The sequence below is a fragment of the Tamandua tetradactyla genome, chromosome 1, assembly GCF_023851605.1.
Source record: "Tamandua tetradactyla isolate mTamTet1 chromosome 1, mTamTet1.pri, whole genome shotgun sequence".
Classification (NCBI taxonomy): domain Eukaryota; kingdom Metazoa; phylum Chordata; class Mammalia; order Pilosa; family Myrmecophagidae; genus Tamandua; species Tamandua tetradactyla.
The window spans coordinates 49,412,792-49,435,552 of NC_135327.1; the positions used below are offsets into that span (position 1 = coordinate 49,412,792).

At 40.3% G+C, this 22,761-nt stretch overlaps 1 long non-coding RNA gene across 1 annotated transcript in view; it reads left to right on the top strand.

The window, feature by feature from the left end:
* The first annotated feature begins 5,061 nt into the window (after positions 1-5,061).
* LOC143684291 (uncharacterized) overlaps positions 5,062-22,761 on the top strand; it is a 54,693-nt gene continuing 36,993 nt past the window's right edge. The window contains exon 1 of the long non-coding RNA XR_013175959.1: positions 5,062-5,178. This is a non-coding gene — a long non-coding RNA (uncharacterized LOC143684291). The remainder of the gene's footprint in view (positions 5,179-22,761) is intronic.

Sequence of the window (22,761 nt, forward strand, 5' to 3'; positions counted from 1 at the left end):
GGGTAGTTGCAACTTGTGTAATCCCGGCGCTAAGCCCAGAGGTAACCAAGCCTCCATAGAAACAGCCACAGAAGGCTCTGTTTCGCCCCCTTTCCTCTTTTTCAGTTAGCCCAATAGGTGACTTCCGCCTTGATCGGTTTTGCCTGAGCTGGGCGCCTACTTCTAGTAGTCACAATTTGTCCATTAACGCCACTATTGGTGTTTGTTTGCACTCAGTCCCCACTATTGTTGGAGACTCTTTCCTTTCCCTCCGGGTAGCCACCTGTGGGGAAGGGGCGCCGGTCGCCGGCCGCCGCGGCTTGGGGAATTCACTGATCAGAGACTCCCAGCCGGTCCGGGAAGGAGGGAGGGAGGGGCGCTGGTCGCCGGCCACCGTGGCTTGGGGAATTCACTGATCGAGACCCACTGCTGGACCGGGAAGCCACCTGTGGGGGAGGGGAGCCGGCCCCCGCGGCTTGGGGAATTCGCTGATCGAAGACTCCCAGCTGGTCCAGGAAGGAGGGAGGGAGGGGCGCCACGGCCCGGGGAAGCGTGTGCCGCTCGGGGAGCTCACCACAGCAAAGTCTCGCAACGGGTCCAGCCAGTGCAGACTGGGGTACGCTGTGTGTCCAGTCTCTGTCGTGGCTCCGGGAGCTGTTCTGCACTATTTCTGGTTATTTAGTAGTTGCTCTGGAGGAGGAACTAAGACACGCGCACCTAACTAAGCTGCCATCTTGGCCCCCTACCTCCTCCATCTTTTTAATTTGGTCATTTGGCTTGGCTATATCTTTTTGTTTCTTCATGTGTTTTGTGATTTTCGGTTGGTTTCTAGGCATTTGGTTATCTTGATAAGGTTATTTTGAAAGTTGATTTCTCTCTCTCTCCTAAGATTTTGTATTTGCTTGGGTTTGTATTGAAGGTCTCCTTCAACACTTGGCTTATCAGTAATCTCATGCAAAGACGAGGCCAAGGCCTGCAGGAAAAGAAAGTCTGTTTGAACATCTGTACAATATTTGGCAGAATGGCAGTTTGTGAGAGTGCACATTCCTAGTCTTCCCAAAAGATGGCACTTTTGGGCCACTTATTTCCCTCAAGCCTGCTTTTCCCTTACTGCAACAGCCCACTGGGCAGGGTCCTGACCAGGTGAAAGTCCAGTCAGTAGCAAGTTTCTGTATGTGCTAGAAATTGCCAGCCCCCAGGGGTGCAGGTGTGGGGACTGTGGCACCTTGGTGGGGATTCTACATGAGGGCACAAAGAGGTCGGTGATTCCCAGGATTCCAACTGGAATGACCTCATGCTGTGGAACTGAGAGTTTCACCTTTCCAGCCCACAACCAGCCTGTTAGGGCCGTGCTTTTTATAGGCTCACAAATTCCTGGCTGGTGTGCACCTGTATACGTCTCGGGTAAGGGAAGAACTCCTGGCTCTGCAGTGTGGCTTGCTCCCTCATCCCAGACACTCCACCTGTGCATGCTCTGAGTTCTGTGGGCCTCCATGGAGAAAGGATAGAGGCAGCGGGACTGAATTTCTCTTTCACCAACCCACTGTCAGATCATCTCTGCCCACATACTGTCTCCCCCCAAGGGGAAGGTCCCCTAGACTGGTTCAGGACTGGGGGGTAGGCATTGGGCACAGCAGCAAGGCCTCTGTGTGTGCACAAAACACATCTGTTGGTTCCCGTGTTCTTACACAGGTGCTCCCAGCTGCAGGACTGAGAGGTGACTCCCCAGTTGGCTGTGGAGGCAGGAATGCAGGAGCACACTGCTCCTCCAGAAGCCACTCCAGTCAGCATGTAGCAGCTGCCCCAGGTGTGGTCACTATTGAATAAACTCACCCTGTCCTCTCAGTCATGTTTTCTCTGCTTTTTCATCCAGGTCCTCCCTATATAATGTAGAAGTATCTCTCTGGCTGCTCAGACCCTGAAACCACTGTCCTGGTTGTCTTCTGACTTTTCTTTGGCTATTCCATGGTGGGGGAGTTAGTTTTGCCTACCTTATTCCACCATCTTCCCAGAAGTGCCTATCATTTATTTTTAATTACTCGATTGTGACTAAGTGGCTTGAAATAGTATATGAATTTCTGTTAATTTAAGGATATCCATGATGATTATGTGAACTTTACCCAAAGGCAGTGAAGTATCCTACCTGCCTAGCACTCTTACCACCACCACCAAGGAAATTAAAGACATGGTGGGAGAGAAAAATTAAGCTGCTTTCCCAATCATTTCCCATGAGTCATACTTGTTTAAAATGATGAACCCATGAGTAAAGCTTTCTGGGCCCACACATGAAGACTAATCTAAGGTTTAGGCAAAAGAAAAGTGTACAGTTAGTTGTTATTAACCCTAACCCATGTTTAATTATATGAGACCAGTGTTCTAATTCACAGTGTTTTGCCTCCTGTGGTTAGATCAGGGCCTCAGAGCAACCTGGGCAAATCTTCAAAACAGAGTAATTCTAGATCAATGATTCCTAAACTTTAGTATTGCTGCATAAAAGTAGTTGTACATAAGCAACCACACAAGGGCAGCTTGTTAAACATGAAGATTTCCAGGCCCCACCCCAGAGATTCAAATCCTAATGTTGGGGATATACCATTGTTAATCAGCACCCCAGGTTCTTATGAGGTAGGTGGTCTCCACCTCACTTTGGAAACACTGATTTATGGCATTAGTTCTCAAATTTTAATGGGCATATGAGTCACCTGGGACTCTTGTTAAAATGCAGATTCTATTTCATGAGTCTATGGTGGGTAAGATTCTGCATTTTAAGCCCTCCCAGGTGATACTGATGTTACTGGTTACTGGTCCAGTGACCACACTGAATAGCAAGGGCTAGGGTACTATTTCCTGAAACTCATTTTTCCTAACAATCGCAGATACTACCCATGAATAAAACAGATTCCAGGCTTCCATCTTCATCTTGTTGATCATAATCTAGATATCCAACATGTCTAATGGTAGACATTATGGAGAGCATACAGCAGCATGAACAAAACAGCTATTCCTCTCTCCTTTCTGATCTCTAGACCACAACAGGGGAGAAAGAGAAAGAAAAATTCAAAGCCTGTTGCTCTGTTCCAGTCCTCCTGGACCATGAAGGACAATTCTGAGTGTCTCCCTAGGTGGCTCAATACCCATACTTGACTTCACACAGAGATTTTCACCCTAGATCAGAAGTTCTTATCCTGACTGTACACTGAAACCACCTGGGAGCTTGAAAAAATATTGATGCCTTGGGTCGCAGTTCCTAGAAATTGTAACTTAATTAGTTTCCATATTGGGATTCTTAGAAGCATCTTGAATATGTCTAATGAATGGTGAAAGTTGAGAACCAGTGGCTCTAGAAGATTTTGTTCCAAGAACAACTACATGAAGAAATACTACCCGTCATTTTGTAACTGTGGCTAAAATCCTGTCCTTAGTTATTTGAGGTCAGGTTATTGCCTCCAAAAGTTTTCTGCTAAAACTCTATGGCCCAGATTCTCAATGGATGGAGGTGGCCTAAGGGTACGATGACTGAGAAATGGAAGGGGAAACTGTGGTGTTTACATACAATGGACTACTGAGCAACTGCAAGAAGGAGTGAAATTGTAAGGCATGCAACTCGCAACTCGGTGAATGAACCTTTAGGACAGTATGTTGAATAAAATGTCAGAAACAAAAAGACAAATGTTATAATGTCTCACTCATATGGATTAACTACAATATACAAACTCAGAGTATTGAAATCAAGAGCATGGGTTATCAAGTTGGGGCCTGTAGTAAAGGGTCCTAGATTGTAAACTCTTACAGCAGCCACATATATTTAGGAGTTATAATTGATATTTCTAAATTCTGATATATAAATTATTTGTATATAACCTGGTTGTTCCCTGAAATTTCAGGTATTTATGTGATACTTGAAACTCAGAGTTAGGCACTGAAGCTATGAAAGTCAGTATTACCCCATTCAGCAGCTGTTTAAAAAGCTGAAGAAGTTATAGACTTCATCTAGAGATATGAATGTAGCTGATCCGGTTAGGACTAAGGTAAATCAAAATACTGGGTAAAGGATGATATGCCCCATATTTTCAAACTTCAACCTCTGTGTAAGGCCAAAGGGAGAGATGTTTATTTGGTGCAAAATTTATATTTAGGTAGCACATTATCTAATTTGACTTGTATGGTCCCTTTACTTGGACACCATAATTACATGAAATCTTGAATAGGGCATGAGACATTGTTGGTTTGTCCAGGTTAGTGTGATGCCCCAATATATCCCATAGTAATATGGGCAGAGAGTAAAAAAGTATTTGCAAAATCCCCTTAGGGGACTGGGGAGAAAGGAGGAAATATTAAACTTCCCCATCTGGGTAATTCCTGATATTTTCATAAGCAATGGGATAACCAGTTAAATAGGCTGAGCCCCCAATCTTGGATTTTTACCCCTATTAAGCTTATTCCTGCAGAGGAGAGGCTAAGCCTGCTGATGATTATACCTGAGTCACCCCAGATAGCCTCTTTTGTTGCTCAGATGTGGCCTTTCTCAACTGCCCTTCCCCATGCAGGACATGAATCCCAGGGGTGTAAATCTCCCTGGCAATGTAGGACTTGACTCCCAGGATGAACCAGAACTCAGCATCATAGGAATGGAAAATCCTCCTTGACCAAAAGGGGGAAGAGAGATATAAGACAAAATAAAATCTCTGTAGCTGAGAGATTTCAGAGTTGGGAGGTTATCCTCAAGGTTATAGCTATCCCTTTTTAGTTTATGGTACATTGGAGTAGCTAGAGGGAAGTACCTTAAACTGTTGAAATGTGTTCCAGTAGCCTTGATTCTTGAAGAAGACTGTATAACTATATAGCTTTTATAGTGTGACTGTGTGATTGCAAGAAAAAAAAGGTACCAATTGTGTAATTCCTAAACCCACTACATATGATGAATTGGCAAACAGTTGTTTATTGTAGTATAAAGACAACTGACACAACTTTATGAAAAAATAAAATGAAACAAGTCTTCAAAAAAATCAAAACTATATGGCCCATAATTGAGTGCACCTCTTCAGCCTCATCTCTCTCCACATTTCTTTGTTTTAACCATACTGACCAGCCACAGGATACTAGACGTGCCTCTACTCTGCATAGAACCCCATTCCATCTTCTTGTCATCTAGCTGACTTCTGTTCACTTAAGTATTTGGAACACTCTCTGTAATTGTAGGTGAGTATCTGTTTGGAGATGCTGAGCACATTTGGTGGTGTGGTGTGTGTGGGTGTGTGGTGTTTTATTTTATATTGTGTTTTGAAATTCAAAAGGAATTCCCTTCCTTTTGTGACATTTTTTATTGTGAAATATAACATATATTCAAAAGAGCAATAAATTTCAAAGTATATTAGTAGTTATAGAACAAATTTCAAAGCCTGGTATGGGTTACAGTTCCACAGTTCTAAGTTTTTCCTTTTAGCTGCTCAAGATACTGGAGACTAAAAAGAAATATCAATATAACGATTCAGTAGCCATACTTATTTGTTAAATCCTATCTTCTCTGTTATACTTTCTCATTCTCCTTTGATCCTTCCCCTAATCTTAAGGAATATTTGGGTTATGCCCATTCTGAGTATTTCATATTGAAAAGGGGTATTGATAATATGAGATGGGGTATGGAACTGGTTGATGTTTTGGAGAGACTGGCACCTCTGGGTGTCAAGACTTATCTGGACTAGGAATCATCTGAATGTTTTAGGTTTCTGAAAAGTAAACTTAGTGCATACAACTTTTGTAGAATCTCAGATAGAGCCCTGGTTATTCTTTAGAGTTAACAGGAGAGATATTGATTGGGGTTTGGCAAGCTATGGCGATTAGTGATATCTAACTGAAGCCTCCAGAATAGGCTCTCGACTCTATTCAAATACTTTTAGTCATTGATACCTTATTTTGTTACATCTTTCCCCCTTTTTGGCAGGTAGACCTTGTCAATTCTACAATACTAAGGCCAGGTCCATCCCTGGGAATCATGTCCTGTGTTGGCCAGGGGGACTTTCACCCCTGGATGTCATGTCCCACATAGGGGAGAGGGTAATAATTTTACGTGCAGAGTTGGGCTGAGAAAGAGAGGCCACATTTGAGCAACAAAAGAGTTTCTCTGGAAGTAATGCTGAGGCATGATTATAGGTAGGCTTAGCTTTTTGGCCACAGATATAATTGCCATAAGATCAAGCCTCAAGATGAAGGGCTTGGCCTATTAACTTGGGAGTCCCTAGTGTTTGAGACAGTATCAGGGCTTACTCAAGTGGGAAAGTTTAATAGCTCTGTATTTTTTCTCCAGTCCCTCATGGGACTTTACCCAATACTTTTCAATTATCTGCCAACATACTCTTGGATGTATCTGGGTAAAACATTAAGCTATACAGAATTGCAAGCCTTAGTTTCCATTCTAGGCTCCATGTGTTTGGGTTGTTTAAATGAACTATCACAGACAGGTTGAATTAGATTGTGTGCTACAGAAAATTCAGGTTTTAGACAAAACAAAATTCTCTTCCTTTGGTCTTATACACTAGATGAAGTTCTAAAATACAGACACTTAAATTCTCTTCCTTTTTAAGGAGAGGAAATCAAATCCTGTTGGAAGAATCTGACAGCTTAACTAGTGAGTCCTTTTACCCTTCTCAATCTTATCCATTGAATACAGGAGAAACTGAATGGAATGAGGAGGGGAAAATGAGCATGTTTTAATATGACTAAACCCCAGACAAAACTGATATAGAACTAATATTAGGTCTTTAACGCATACTCATCCACAATGTCACCTCATATTTTATTGGCTCATTTCAGTCTTACTCCCAAGTAGAACTACATGGCTGCCAGGGAATCTGTTGGCCCCTGGTGATGGGTGAAAAAAGGTCAAAGGGATGCTTTTTATCTGGGATGAAGGTTTAGTTGTGTCTCATCCAACATATTGAAGACAATTGTTTTTCCAAGTGTGCTCCTTGCTGGTAAGTAACGTTATTCAAGTATATGATTGCTGCAGTAGGCTACAGTGCATTTTTATCAGCTTTGAACTGAACACTGAAATATAATTACATACAATAAACTGCACCCATTCAAAAGGTACAATTTTATGTTTTGACAAATGTATACACCCTTGTAATCCCCACCAAGAGTCAGAACATTTCAATCCTCCTCCAAAGTTTCCTCTGCTCCTTTGCAATCCCTCCCTCCCTCCACTCCTGGCCCCAGGCACCCACTGATCTACTTTCTGTCTCTCTATATGTATTTTCTAGAATGTTATATAATGGAATCATATATGATGTACTTTTTGTTGTATCTAAATTATTTCACACAGTATATTTTTATGTTACAGCTCCTATTTATTCCAACTAAACAAACTATTGGTCAAAATAAGCTTGTGAAGATCATTTTAAAAAAAAGGAAGGCAACTCTAATCAGCAAGTTGTAGGATTTTTTAATATACATTTTTATTCATCAATCAGGCAACTGTTATGCAGACTTTCATATCATGCCTAATAAACCTCTCATAATAATAGCTAATGTTAGCAACAATGTAGATAGATAAAAGACTTTCCTTCAGAGAACATAAGGTTCCATCAGAAAATTTTGAAGCACTGTTTTATTTTTACACAGGTGTGACACTGTAGTGTGTTAGGAAAAGTAACAGACAAAAGAAATGAAACCAGCTACAAGTAAAAATGCAAAATTTTCAAGGGAAACTAAGAACATAAGACTTGTGCAGGAGACAAAACTGCATTCTATATAATCGGAGCAAAGATTAGTCAGAGATGAAAAGTTTTAGAGCACTTTTAAAAAAATATGCTGTATTATTTTCAGATTCCCATAGTTAATTCTGCTGGCCAAGACAGAGGAGGAGAAAGTTCATTTCTATTAAGCCTGAAAATTTTCAGGTTTATTTCTGTAAAGGTGGGAATCGCTTCTGCATAGTCATTTTTCTGCTTAGTAGATGTGAAACACTTCCCAAGAGATTTCTCGCCTATTAGAGAGAAATTCACTCTCCCCACATTGTTTGCTTTGTGTATTCTTACTTTATTTTGATGAGAAAATCAACCCCTCTATAAAAAGATAGTACTGCGTGTCAGTGATTAGAGAAAGTTAAATTCTCAATAAAATGATAGTCTGTTAATACTGTTGGGATCACAGTGCAAACATTGTGACCCCTTTCTAAGGAATGTTAGCAGTGCCTTATTTCCATAATCTTTTAAAAATCTACTAATTTTAAAAGCTTCCTCATCCTCCACTGATTGTCATGAGGTCTATTCTCCCCTCCCTGGGAACTTCTGGGTCTCCTTTCCCCTACCTAAGTGACACCACACCCCTTTTTCCCTGCTGACCACAGGTAATGCTGGCAAAGACTTTGGTTGTATTTGGTATAAAAGAATGTAGTTTGGGCACGTGAAGGGCTGGGTTGTGTGTGGTTTCTGATTGCTGCTGACCCCATCCCCTGTTTCATTCACCCTGTAGTATACTTCTCATAATGACAGTCTTATTTTTAAAGCCAGTGCTCTGTCTATTCCCACAACATTTGGATTTCAGAATAGCCTAAATGAATTCTTGAAGATTCAAATTAGTGGTTTCCTAAATATCATTCTTCATTGGGAAGTACATTTTTCACATTTTATGTTAACTGAATTGGAATGTCTTACAATTGTTGATGTTTTTTAATCTATCAATCATCCAGCTACATAGATAGACAGATAGCTATCATCTATTTTATTTATTATTTGGCCAGGCAACAGGTATATGTTGTCCCTCTCTGTAAATATTTAAAGTCAGTCCTATTGTCCTCACCTTGTTTGAGTTATGCACAAAGTCACTTTTGCAAATATTGAACTTAATTACTCCTTAAAATATCTTCAGAAAAATCACACTGTGATTTCAGCATTGAAAAAAAAGTTAATAAATACACAGGAAGGCATGTAAACAGAGTAGCAGATTATAATTTGATATTGTGAAGCAAATGCTCATTGTTGGAGGAATTACCATAGTGTATGGCTTTTGCAAACAATATGTTATCAGTGAAGGGCACCATAGAATCCAAGAAAGAAAGTATTTGAAGCATATGAAATTGAGTTAAGTCTGGTTACTGCAAAAGAATTGCCTATTACATGCCATGTAAGATGACCCCAGCATCAGAGTACAGGCCACCTGGAAGGCAGTCTCAAAGACAAGAGTGGGGACCTTTCCTAAGAAAGGCCATATCACCAAAACTCTTGATGGTCCTAGGACCATATTGCTTAGGAAAAGATGGATGTAGACAATCTGTGTTAAAAAGTCATCATTTGATTCTGACTGTAAAGATGCCTTAGGAATGCCATAACTAATTTATTTTCTTTGTTCCTTCATTATCTTATATACACAAAAGTGATATATGACAAATGTGTATGTCTAAATAGGTCTTAAAGAAGATGTTCAGTCAGTACAAAATAAATTCAGTGATAATAAGTCATTCTGTTATAGATTAATTAGCAGCATTTTTCCTTAGTGGAACATAAAATAATAGTGCACTTTTATGATTAATGACATCTTAGATTCTGTGAAATATGGTAATGAAATTATACCAATGAACCAGGAGAAAAATGCATCTTTGAGGGCACAACAAGAGACACAGCTAAGTGGTGGCATCTCTTATTTAGAATGACAGATTACTCTTTTTAGTTCCTTCAATTAGTGCTAGTGTGGGGGGAGGATGGGAAATAATTGTAAAGCAGGAAAATTTACCAGGAGGGCTTCCACACCTCTCCTAATTATAATTCATTTGTATTAGCATATTCCCCAGCCACCATGTAAGACCCTCCTGAAAGGGTTGGATTAGTCAGCCATTCACATTTTAGTGGATTATTTGATCGAAGTGATTCCCACTAAACCTTAGCAGGCATAACCCAAGCTGAAATGAGAATGGGATTTCTATCAGAAAAGGTAGAGGGTAATTCATGGAAATAGGATAAAAGGGCAACGTCTTACAGATAATTTATGCAATTAAAGGATACTGGGCCAACAAAGGACTGAGAATACAGTAATGTTGAGCAAGGGAGGCAGATGAGCACCTACTTATGATTGTGGCGTCAGTGGAAGGAGCAGCTCTCAAATATGGCCCCCAACATCTTTGACCTTCCTCCCCACAACAGGGTACTAATGGCCCCAAATAATTCTGTCCCCCAGCGATTGGAGTCATCCTATCTGAGGCCCCAGGCATCATGAAACAGGCAAGCCATCATCTCGGTGTCCTGCTCAGTGTCCTGGCCCACAGAATCCATCAGCATAATAAAATGATTGCTCTGGGCATTTTGTCGCCCAAAAACCAATGACTAGAATGTTGTGGCTTAGTGAAAACATCCACGGGTCTCTCAAATTTCTGTAAGTTTTGTGAGCAGAGGCACTGACTACCCTTAGTTCTGGGATATCTTTTCAAGGATGCTTATATAGCAAAAAGATAAAGGTAGGGTCTCCCTCTGGAGCAAAGGGAAAATTTCCATACAACTTTGGAAGACAAAGAATCTCCCTTCAGAGTAGAGGCCAGGCATGCATATTGCTCATTATAAAATATTTGGTTTCCCTAAGCTCAGGGCTCCTTTTTTCTTTATATATAACCCATTGTATGTGCAGGAATTAATCTGGGACTGGCTGCTTCACTCCCATGGGACTTGGGGGCAAGAGAAGCTAACATAAATATGCTTGTAGTCAGATTCTGTATGCATAATAAAGGTGTTTTTTTTTTATCTTTATCCTAAGAGTCTCTTGCCTTGTGCCAGTATATATGACACAGTAACAGGTTGGTTGGCAGCTTGATGTAGGATAAAATCTCAGCCTCTTCACGGCTCTTGACAAACACATGAGTTGTAGAGATAGACGTTGGTTTAAATCTGTGGAGTGATTTGAAATTGGTGTGAGGTGGGCTAAGTTATGTAGCCCCTTTGAGTCTCAGCTTCCTCACCTGCAAATTAGGACAATAATCATATCCACCTTACAGAGCTGCTGTGAGAACTAAATGAGGCGTTGTATAGATAGTGGTCAGAATAGTGCCTGGCATCTTGTTAGGTGTTCATTTACCAGAATCTTCTCTCATTTAGTGTTCATTCTCCCTGGATTTTTCCAGAGCAATGGTCACATCAAATAGTCACATTACTCACCCAGGTGCCTCCCATTTCATGCGCAATAGGTATAGTCCTCAATCCTGGGGACATTCTTTCTTTATTTGCAGATTCAAGGTGTACTCATATTGCCATAGGATGTATTGTGGTTTTTGGCTTGGAAAAATATCATCACTGTTAGAGAGATGCATTATTTTCCCAGCCCTTTCCTGTGCTCTTCTTATATCTCTCTACTGAACCCTTACCAGAAACAACGAACAAGGCTGGCATCATTGTCACCTTTTTACTGATGACGGAACAATACCTTAGAGAGTTTCCACACCTTGGATAAGTCTAACCACCAATTAGTGGAAGAGGCTTTTTGGAAGATTAATATAGAAGTGGCAGATGTAATAACCTGAAATGGTCTGTATGAAAAAATAGTTTCAAAGCTATTGATCTTTTAAGAAAAGTTTACATCTTAGTTACAATTATAATTTACAAAAAGACCAAGCTTACTTTCTTAAAAAAAAAAAAAAGGCAGTGCTCTATGATCTTAAGTAAAGTGATCATAGAATTTATTAAGAGGATGCTGTTAATATTTATGTCAGGACAAGAGGCACAATGTAAGACTGTTCCAGAAGTTCAGTCTCTCTAACCTGAAAGGAAGTGACCCTCTCAATGATAAATGAATATAAATCTAGGTTAGCCTCTAAACCTGTCCAGAACACAGGCAAAATTAAACCATCTCATTACGAAATGAATTGAAAACTATAGAAGAGAAATACTGATAGACATAGCACTTATATACTTCTGTCCACAAATAAAGTTATAAACTCCAGTATTTGGGGGGAAAACATTTCTATGGAATGTAAATAGAGTGGCACATAGGACATTGAAATCACAAGCAAAGTTAAAATAAGCATCCTGTGAGCTTTTCTTGTATGGCTCACCCTTATTATAGCTGGAAACTCAATACCCACATCTTACCTTTAGATTTACCTAACAATTTACTTTCCTATTACTGTATCTGTGGATATGTTCATGTGCGTGATTGCATCAAATTGTCTATGATTGATGTCAGCTTTTACTTTCCCAAACTCTAGACCAGTGCTTCTCAAATTTTAGCATGCATAAGAATTAGCTAGAGAAATTTGTCAGAATATATATTCCTGCCCCACCCCAACATTCTGACTCAGAGTTCTGGGGTAGGGGTCTGACCTTTTTAAACATCCTATTCAGATAAGTATTAATGTACAACAAACTACCTTAAAACTCAGGGACACAGAACAGTAGGCATCTTACAGTAATCAGGGTCTTCAAATTTAAGGTGCCTGGCCTTATTACTTACATTTCAATGTGTTCTGAAATTGTTTCCAAACAATAAAATGCTTGTTATTATTTTAAATCTTTCTTCCACCTACTCCCTCAGTCCATAACCTACACTCACTGCAACACTTAAGAGAAGAAGAAAGACAACTTCTAAAAGACATAGGGGAGTAAAACATATGGCTAAAGAATAAAGAACTATTAGGGGGATAAAGGGTAAAATCACTTGGGTAGATGGAAATATTAGTGGTTAATGAGAGGGAGGGGTAAGAGGTATGGTATGTATGAGGGTTTTTCTTTTTATTTCTTTTTCTGGAGTGATGCAAATGTTATAAAAAATTATCATGGTGATTGATATCACCATGTGATATCACACAATTATGTGATGATATTGTGAGCCACTGATTGTACACCATGTATGAAATGTATGTGTGTGAAGATTTAGCAATAAAAATATTTAAAAATAAAAGAGGAAAAAAAGGCATAGGGGAGAAAAGGGCTAGGGGTGGTAGTTTTCCCCTCAGGAAAGGGCTTGAACATACCAGCTTAAACTGACCAAGATCTCTCTCCCAAGGAAACAAGTTCATGTGTTTCCAAAGATCTTGTTTATGTAACTCTTTAATTATAGTATAACCAAATCACAAGCATTCTACCATGGGAAAATGTAAAGTCATTAAGCAACTTAAATACCACCCCGCCCTTTTCAGGCAGACAACACAATTATTAAGCAATTAATGCATGTTGAGACATTTCCCATTTTTTTGGCCCTAATGCTGGGTTCAATCATTTGGGGCTAGGGAGCATAGATGAAACCTACTCATTACACTTCTTAATGGGAAGGAGAGTACCTTATATGTTTCTTTTTTAAATGGAATTTCAATTTCCAGCCCCCACCGGGCATAGAGCAAGGCAGGTTTAACCTGGTTGCAAAACAAAATTGGATACTGTTTGAGACTGCCCAGCATTTCCAATAGGCATATGAGTCATATTTGGAGTTTAATCTCTGTTAATTGGATGTCTTCCTGAGTTTGTAGACTTTATGTATTATGAGATCTCGGGTTCTGCTGACATATTGGTCTGTGGTTTGCTCTGGGTCCTACAGAATGGAAAACTCTCTTCACTTCTATTTCCCAAACAAGTACACAATGACCTGCTTTATTTACTTATGAAAATGTAGCTAGAGTTGGTGGTGAGACATGTTCTTTACAGTAGTGGTCGTGGTAAAATTATGGACACATATAGAGTTGAAAAATAAATGGAGATTTTTGTATAATCCTTAAATTAAAAATGTAAGTCACTAAACATTTTACACTTCTGTGGTCTACATTTGCTCTAAAATCAATTATTTTAATTCAGTCACTGACATGATGTTCTTTGTGGATAAAAATTTCTTTATCTCCGTAAGAGGCAAGAATGGACCATTCATTCAAGAAGTACAAATTAAGGTTCACCATGTACCAGGCACTGTTCTAATAAGCTTGAGGTCCCTGCTTTTTCATGGATAATATTCTCAGGGTGAGAGACAGACTACAAAATAAACAGATAAATAAACAAGGTAATAAAATAAAGCGAGGAATACTAGGAAGGACATCAAACACAGTAATGTGATAGATAGTTCTAAATCGGCTAGTCCAGTTGCAAGGCTAGTCCAGATTCAGTAGTCCAGGAAATAGGCTCCAGCCTTGAGAGAAGTTGTGGTCACATTGAAAGGAGAGGTTAATGGAGGGGTGAAGAACTGGGGCAAGTTTGCAATCAATCTACCATAGTAAGAAAACGATAACATTGCTGGGTAGAACTGAATGTCTATTACAGGAGTTGGCAAACAGTTTTATAAAGGGCTGCATAACAAACACTTTTGACTTTGCAGGCCATATGGCCTCTGTCACAACTATTTAACTCTGTCATTGTTGCACTAAAACAGCAATAGAAAATAAGTAAATGAATGGGCATGGCTATGTTCCAATAAAACTTAATTTACAAAAACAGATGGTGGGCCAGAATTTGGACTTTGGGGGCCAAAGTTTACTGATCCTTTGTTAACCTAGAATGAGATAATTTTGCTACCAAAACTTTAGTATTTCAGACAACAGCCTAGAATATAGGAAGGCCCGTAGTGGCATCCATCAGACACTAACCCATCTGGGAAGAAACTTGTTGGCTCACATCTCAGACTACAGGCCAACATATGGATGAGCTTTTGTTCTAGTGGTGGAGGAGGAAAGACCTTCCTTTGCCTTTCAATACAGCATTTGTTTACTGAATTACTTACATAAACCAAGATATCTATCACTGGTAGTGGTTGTTTTCTGCCTGGATGTAATAATCACTTATTTCCTTTTTGTTTGTTGTGGTTAGTTCACTTTCAAGGAAGAAAGACAAAAATTTCTAAGCAGAACAAATGCTAAGAGGCAAAGGAAGGAAAATAGTAAAGCAATTAGAAAGCTCCTCAAGGGCAGGGATGGGGCCCTGCCCAGGAAGCCAAATTCTCCAGCTGGAAGTCATTCTGAACTTCTGTGCGCTCGTGCTCATCCTTGAGTGCACATTAGATTCACCTGGGGAGCTGTGCAAGCTCCTGATGCCCAAGCCACACCCCAAGACAATTAAACCAGGCCAATGCAGGTAGGACCCAGGCATCAGCATTTTAAAAATGTTCCCATGTGATTACAATGGGCAGCCAAGTTTCAGAACCAGAGTTCTACCTTCTTACCACTCGCTTCTGATTCCCTCTGTGGTCTGGGACCATCCCACAACTACATATCTCCCCTCACCTGAACTACGAACTTCTGAGAACCCCCAGGTCTATGCTTTGCTGGAAGGAACTCAATGATGATGCAATTACTTAATCTCCTGGGTGCTGACATGGCCCTGAGCCCTGAACTTCAATATTTGTGGACTTAAGAGTTCATTCCTTTCTTCAAAATCTCATTTTTCTTTTCAGCATTTAGCCATAGGCCTATCATCTATACACAGAGTGCTCTATTTTGGAAAATCAATGCTGTTTTCTACTGAAGTACTCTTCTGTTGAGATTTTAAAACAATGAAATGCCAGAATTGCCTCAAAATAGACTTCCGACAAAGAATGCATTTAAGCTTCTAATGTATAAAATAATCTTACAATTAAATTCCTCTAGATATGCCACTAAAGTCAATATTTCATTAATTTTCCTCTTAACTGCTCACAGCAGCATGAGACACAGCTTTTAGAAGCTCCAATGAATCAGTTAAGTTTCCCTGTTACTCAAATCGGGTGATGGATGGTTTCCATTCCTTCTTAGGCTCTTCCAAATAAACAAGTTAAGTGACTTTCCCAAAGCAATAAGAACACATTTCTGATTATATGTAGTCTAGAGAGGTAAGAGGCTTGTGTTCAGGTGCTCCCTAGATTTCCATAAATTATGTTCCCAGTCCTGCTATCCCAGCTGTCTTCCTCCCACACAGCCACTTCAAGGACCATTGACTCTGAATATCAGTGACTACTCTGCAGAAGTGAATCACTCTAAGGCATCTCTTCAAATCTGTCCTTGCAGAATCACAGTTTTTCAATTTAGTTACTGCTGTCCCCATAGCCAAATTTGTGACTCCATATCCACTTATCCCAGTCTCCTCCAGGGATTCCCCACAGGGGCCACCTGGGACAAACGCACAGGCTGCTGGTATACACCATTTTCCAGTGGGGGAGTAGGAGCCCCACTGCTGGAATACAGCAGATATTTCTGTGGTCAAGCCTTCTCTCTCTCTGTGATGCATTCCTAAAGCCTTTAAAGGAACGTCCTTAGTGTGGGGTGGGGTGGGGTGGGGGGAACCAGCAGCAAGACAATCAGCGTAAACATCTGTCCTGGGGCTGATCCTCCACCTGGAAGGGAATTGGCACCCAGCTTTGTACAACCACCTGAAGCTGAGAAGGAGTATGCCTGAGCCAGAAAATCATCCTCTGACCCCAATCTCCCCATTCATGCTGCTGCAAAAGAGGGTCAGGGAAGCTTCGGCAGCCCGTGGAACATTGATCACAGAGCACACATTTCACAAGGGACCTCAAGGGTTGGCCCTAGCATTTGCCATTCTTATGCTGCCAGTGGTCTCAGCTAACCACTGGCTTGGAGAATGAGCAATTGTTAGACAAGACTGTCCCGAATCTGATCAAAGGTATGTAGCATCTCCAAGAGAAAGGGAGCAGACCAGCCTATTAAAGTTAGCTAATGAGTTCAGTTCAACCTCACATTAGCCAATGATCTTATAATCACTTAAAAATAACAACTTTAATATGCAGTATTTACTTTAGTGAGTATTAAATAAATAGAACCAAAATATCAACTTCCTGATTTCACTAAACTTTAACTTTGCTTTTCTTATTGACAGCTGAATATTGAAAGTTTCAAGTCTACACAGAAATAGAGAGGACATTACAATGGAAACTCACATACTCCTCTTACTTTTTAATATAGTGTCAAATTTGCTTTATCTCTCTTTTTTGTTTGCTATAAGAAGCTATGGGAATTTAAAGACATCATGACATTTCACCCCAAAAATCTGTTAGCACTTCTAAAATTTAAGTACATTTTCCTACATAATCACACTATCATTGTCTTCCTCAACAAAATTAATAATTCCTTAATATCATCCCATACCCCAGTCCATTTCAGATTTTCCCAGTTTTCTTCAAAATATATTTTGGTGCTGGTTCATTCAAATCCAGACCCAATCAAGGGGCCCATTTTGGATTGGGATGTTATAAAGTCACAAGTATTGTCATTTGTTGAAATGAGCAGGAAAGAGATTGTGGGTTGACACATCAGTCCCAGAAGACTCTAGAAGAAAATGGGATTTGGGGGGGAAGGAGGGATAAGGACAGGAAGTTTTTTGGGTAAGGTAGGAAGCATAGACAACTGGGGAGGTACTTCCAGGTGGACATAGCAGGAAACACTGGGTAGAGGAAAGTCAGTGTATTGGTTTATAGAAATACTGAAATAAATTATTTACACATGCATGCTGTTTAGAAAAAAGGAGTCAGAGAACCAACCCCTGGATATTTAATAGATTGAGAGGAAAAGAACAGAAGGAAGGTATAGATGACATGGGAAATGAGGCTGGAAAATTAGAACAATGTAAAACGTCTATGAAGTCAAATAGACACTCAGGGTGTCCCACAGCTGAAGGCAACAGAAGAAGGAAGACTGAAGTTCTGCAGCAGAGCTGCTTATACCGAGGGTCACACTGCAGCACTTGATCAGCATCGCTGCACTGAGATGCAAATTTTGGGGTTCAGCTCAACTGACTAAATAAAAATCTTCAGGACTGAGGGGCTGTGAATCTGCATTTTTAACATCTTCTCCCAAAGATTCTTGCACATGGTCAAGTTTGGGAAATATTGCTCATCTTGACCAGGTCTTGCTTGCCTCAGTACATATCCTGCTTCCACGAATAGCATCTTCAATCTTTACTCTTGCTTTCTTTACATAGCACCGACTTTCCAGATTCTTGAAAAAGAGGAAGGATGGAAGGATGGAAGGAAAGAAGGAAGGGAGGGAGGAACACATACACCAAAGCAACCAACCAGAAGACACAAAACTATTTTCTACCTTTTATTTTTTCCTTTTATCTTCAGTGCCTCAAATCGTGTATGACCTAAAACCATAGCCCCCACCCTCTCACAAAATACGGCAAGAGAACCTGAAATCTGTCTTTTATAGATCCCCTTGAACTGCTTCAAACAGTGGCATACTCTAAGATTGTCATATGACCTGCAAACCAGGAAGTCTCCATTCTTGTTCTCCTTGTCCATCGGCAGTATTCTTGAAACTTAGCTCTTGGGAATCTTAACATGATAGCCTTTAATTTTACATTTTCCATTTCTCAGACTTTCCTATTTCACCATCCCAAGGAACAAGTGCATTTCCAAATTTCAACCCTCAATATTTGCTCTTTACTTTTCCATTTTCTCTCCCTTAGAGTTAATATCCAATGTTTCCATTTTGGAAGTCCCCTGCAAGTGAGTGACCATGCTATCCAGGGACAGTTGGGCTCACCTACCCACTCACCAACTGGACATTAAGTTATATGCCTTCCTGGCACCTGACATCCATGTCTTTACTCAAAACTCTCAATCCTTCCCAAGTGGTCCTTTCTAACTTCCTTTTTAACTGTGAGGAGACGTGGCCAACTCAAGCCTTAATCATCATGTCATCTCAGCTTCACTTTTGCTCTATCATATTCCATTAATTTACCAGACGATGTGTCTGCTATATTTACTTTTGTCTTTCCCAACCTTACTTCTCTGACTCTTATTCCAGCCCCATAATACCCATCAATTTATTAAGCATAGACAATGATAGTATTTTTAATGGACTTTAAAATGTTTAAGAAAAAAATCCCTAGCTAGGAGTCTAGAGCCTTGAATTCTGATTAATTTACCTCTCAGAGGCTCAGCTTTCTGGTCTGTACAGTGATGGTAAGAATGCTGCTTACCACATAGAGCTGTTGGAAAGAACACAGGCTTACTATTCATGAATTCCTTATGTATTTCTTGGTACACATACACCAGTTTATTGTCATAATTATTATTATTCACAGATACTTCTCTATATCCTAGTCTTTCCCTAAATGATACTGATTCTTCTTTAGATCAGGATATGAATGAGCAGAGTTGAGAGCTAAGTAAAATTGTGAAATAGATGAAGGCAGTTTTCCATGTCATTGAGACTCTTGAGTGTTTATCTTCCTATCGAAGCTGCAGCTTCTGGAAGCTCTTATACAACTGATCCTATTAACATGAGATTTCAGACAGGGGTTCTTTGTGTATGTTGTGTCTGTGTGTGTGCACACGTGTATGCATGCATGCACTTGTGGGCAAGTATGGCTGTGGAGATCAGCTTTGAGGAGGGGCCAACTTCCCCAGCATCCCTAAAATTTCCTCCAATCCTCTCTCCTCTGCTTTCTGATGAGATGGTCCTAACAGGCTTGAGAACAGAAATAAATGGATTAGAGATTTCCAACTGCCTCTCGTCCCACACAGACTCCATTCCCCTCTTCTTGGCACAAATGGACAGGAGCCAGACAGCCTGTTCTTCTTGCATGATTCACTTATTGATGCCTCCAAATCATTTTAGAGCTCAAGGCTGAAGGCTGAATGGCTCTAAATTGACAGAGTAAGTTATTGTCCTATTTATTCATTAAGGTAATACCTTTAGAACTAAAAGTTCCCTTGAGAAATACAATGCTCCAAATGACGGCTAATAATTACTTAAAGTTTAGATATGCAGTAACAGCAAAACAATTTAAAAACTAAAAGGGAAAAATTAAGCACAATAAATAATAGTAGCATAACAATTGATGTTAAAAACCCATTTAAGATGGAATACCCAGAACTCAGAATATTCACATGTATGAGTAATGAAATAGCAAGCGCTACAAAACTATTTTTTATTTGAAGCAAAACTTAGACTGTGATTGCAGGCAATGACATAATGAAAATATTGAACTTTGCACATCTGGGACAGTAAATGCAATTTTATCCATTTCCCACAGAGAACTGGATGAGGGATGAACATTTGTTGGGCACAGATAACTTTATACATATCTTAAAATTTGATCCTCACAAACATAATATTAGATGATCACCGTTTTGCAGATGAAAAAATTGGGGCTCTGAAAAGCTAAGAAAGTTGTTCAAGACCACCAGCAGAACTGGGTTTCAACCCAAGTTCATGTCATTCCAGACTCTCTTTTCTTGAAACTTTTCTATTAAAACATAATATTCATGCCAAAATGAATACTAGACCTACATGTACAGTGCTCACGTTTTCACTTAGTAAACATTTCATGTACATAGCTCCCAAAACAAAACAGGGGCCCTTATGTTCCCTTCCTTATTATTCTATACTTAGTAATTTTCTGCCGTTCTTATTTAGCACATTTTAGGTATATATTGGTATCTCACTGAGGATTTAATTTATATGCAGACCACCTTCTTCCATCTGTCTCCCTTATGTTTGATGCTTTGCATTATTGAGGTAGAGAATCTGAGCCTTTACATATAAGCAGTGCCCTCAAGTGTATCTAAGCAAGAGAAGCAGTAGGCCTGAAAAGAGCAAAATGAAGTCTCTTGATGAAAACTAATATTATAATAATAGTTTTTTTAAAAAAAAGGTGAGAGGCAGTTAGTACTAGAAGCACAGCAGTTTTCTAAAATAACTCAAATTCTCCATCCCACCCCCGCCCATCCACTTTAGCAATGCTGCTCCTCCAGTCAAGAGGTAGAGTGGGTTTCCCCAGCATTTGGATATGGGCTGCCCTTTAAATTTACTTTGGCCAGTAGTATGCAGCAGAAATGAAGGTTTGCCAGGTCTGAGCAGAGGCCTGAAGACACTTTGCATATTTCCACATATTTTCTTGGAACCCATTGGCCCACCACATAGACAAGCCTGGGCTAGCTGCAGAAGCAGGTGGGAGACACATGGAACAGAACCAAGTGGTCCCAGGTGAGACCATTCTGGTGGTCTGCAAGAAGAATTATGAGAAAACCTTCCTGGAATCAGCTGCGCCTGTTCTGGATCAGCAGAACCACGTGGTCAACTGCAGATTTGTGAAAAATAATAAATCGCTGTTTTTTAATCTACTCAGTACAAGGAGATTGAGAGAGTTGTCCTCCTATTTTACATAGCTCCCTAAAAGTGGGCTCCTACTGTAATATGATGCTAAATTTCTGTGCCCCATATTATTTCTTCTTCCTAGGAAAGAAACTGCTCTTAACCTGCAGTGTTCCCAAAAAGCCAACTGAGATATGATCCTTCTGCTCGTCACTAATTATTTTATACCATCTTGAAGACCCTTGCAGATGTTGAGCAATCCCTTAGTAAAAACAGGCTCCAAGAGGGAAAGCCCTGCTTATGATACAATTTACTTCTGGATGATGGCTCTACATCAGTTCCCAAGTCCAGGCCAAGAAAGTCAGGAATTGCCTGTGTCAGCACATGCAGCTCCCCCTGAACTCTGATGTGTTGCCAAACAGTCCTCCTCCCAAAGCAATCAAATCATCTCTTTGCTGGTGTTGAAAATGACTGCCTTTGATGTCTCACCAGATCTGTGAGAAAGCATTTCCAATAAAGAAAATGACTCTGCAAAAAAATCTTTCCTTGGTTGAGGGCAACATGGCAGAATGGGCTAGGGTGGTGCTTTAAAGTGGACGGGGTTCACCTGGGGATCTTGTTAAAATACGGACTCTGATCAACTAGGTTGCCGGTCGGGGAGACCTGAGTTTCAGCATTTATAACCAGCCCTTGGGGAATGCTGATGCTGCTGGACGGTGGGCCAGAACTTTAAGCAGCAAAGGGCTTGACCACAGGTTCTGCAGATCACTTAGCTTCAGCTTTCACATCTGCTCATTGGGTTGCTGTAAGAATTATATGAGACTGCGCATGCAAAGCACTAAATGCAGCCCTAGCACAAAGGACATGCGGAGGGCAGACCCATAGGGTTGCCCAATATTTAATTTGCAATCTCACTTTGCAGAAATGAGTGTTGATTCTAATCTTACTGATTCCATGGGCCCAGTGCCAGGTAGCTTTCGATGTTTTTCTGAATCCCATTTTGTGTCCTGACAGCCTTGGGAGCAGTAATCAAGCCAAGGTAAAATACAAGTTATGGAATTTAGGTTTTGTTGTGGGAGTCTTATTTATAATGAAAAAGGTTCAAAAGTGGAGGTCATAGAGTGTGGCGAGTGAGGGTCCCCCATATTCAAAACCTAAGTTATTTACCCTTTGCCATGATTCCCACTCCTTCCCAGTCCTTATACAATCTGTAGTCCTACACATTTCCCCTTTTATCATAAGGGTAAATCAAAAGCAGCATGAATCTGCCCTAAGCAAAAATACTCAACAGGTTTTCCAAACTCACTTCCCCATGCAAATCAAATAGTCACACAACAGAAAGAATCAGGTCTAGGGGACTTTTTCCATCACTTCACTGATGGACCCCTATTAAATATGTTCACAAAACCCTTGCTACTCCAGTTCAGGTATCATCTTGGAGCCTATTATAAATGCAGAGTCTCAGTTCTCATCTAGAAAGATGCAATCATGATGCCTGGGGTGGAGCCCAGAGAGCTGTGTTTTCACAACCTTGCCAGGTGATGCTGAGCTATGCTAAAGCTTTAACACATTGCTTTAGGTCTAGCTACTCCAAAAAGGATGGTCCTCAGACCAACATGTCAGTTTTACCCCTTCCCAGTTTGTTAGAAATGCAGGCTTTCAGGCCCTAACCAAAGACTTACTGAACCTGAAGTTTGAGAAACACTGTTCAAGCCTCGAACATACTTTTGGCCCAGTGTGTTCTCAGGAGAGCCAATTCCATGGGGTGTGCATCCAGGCAAAATACAAAGAAA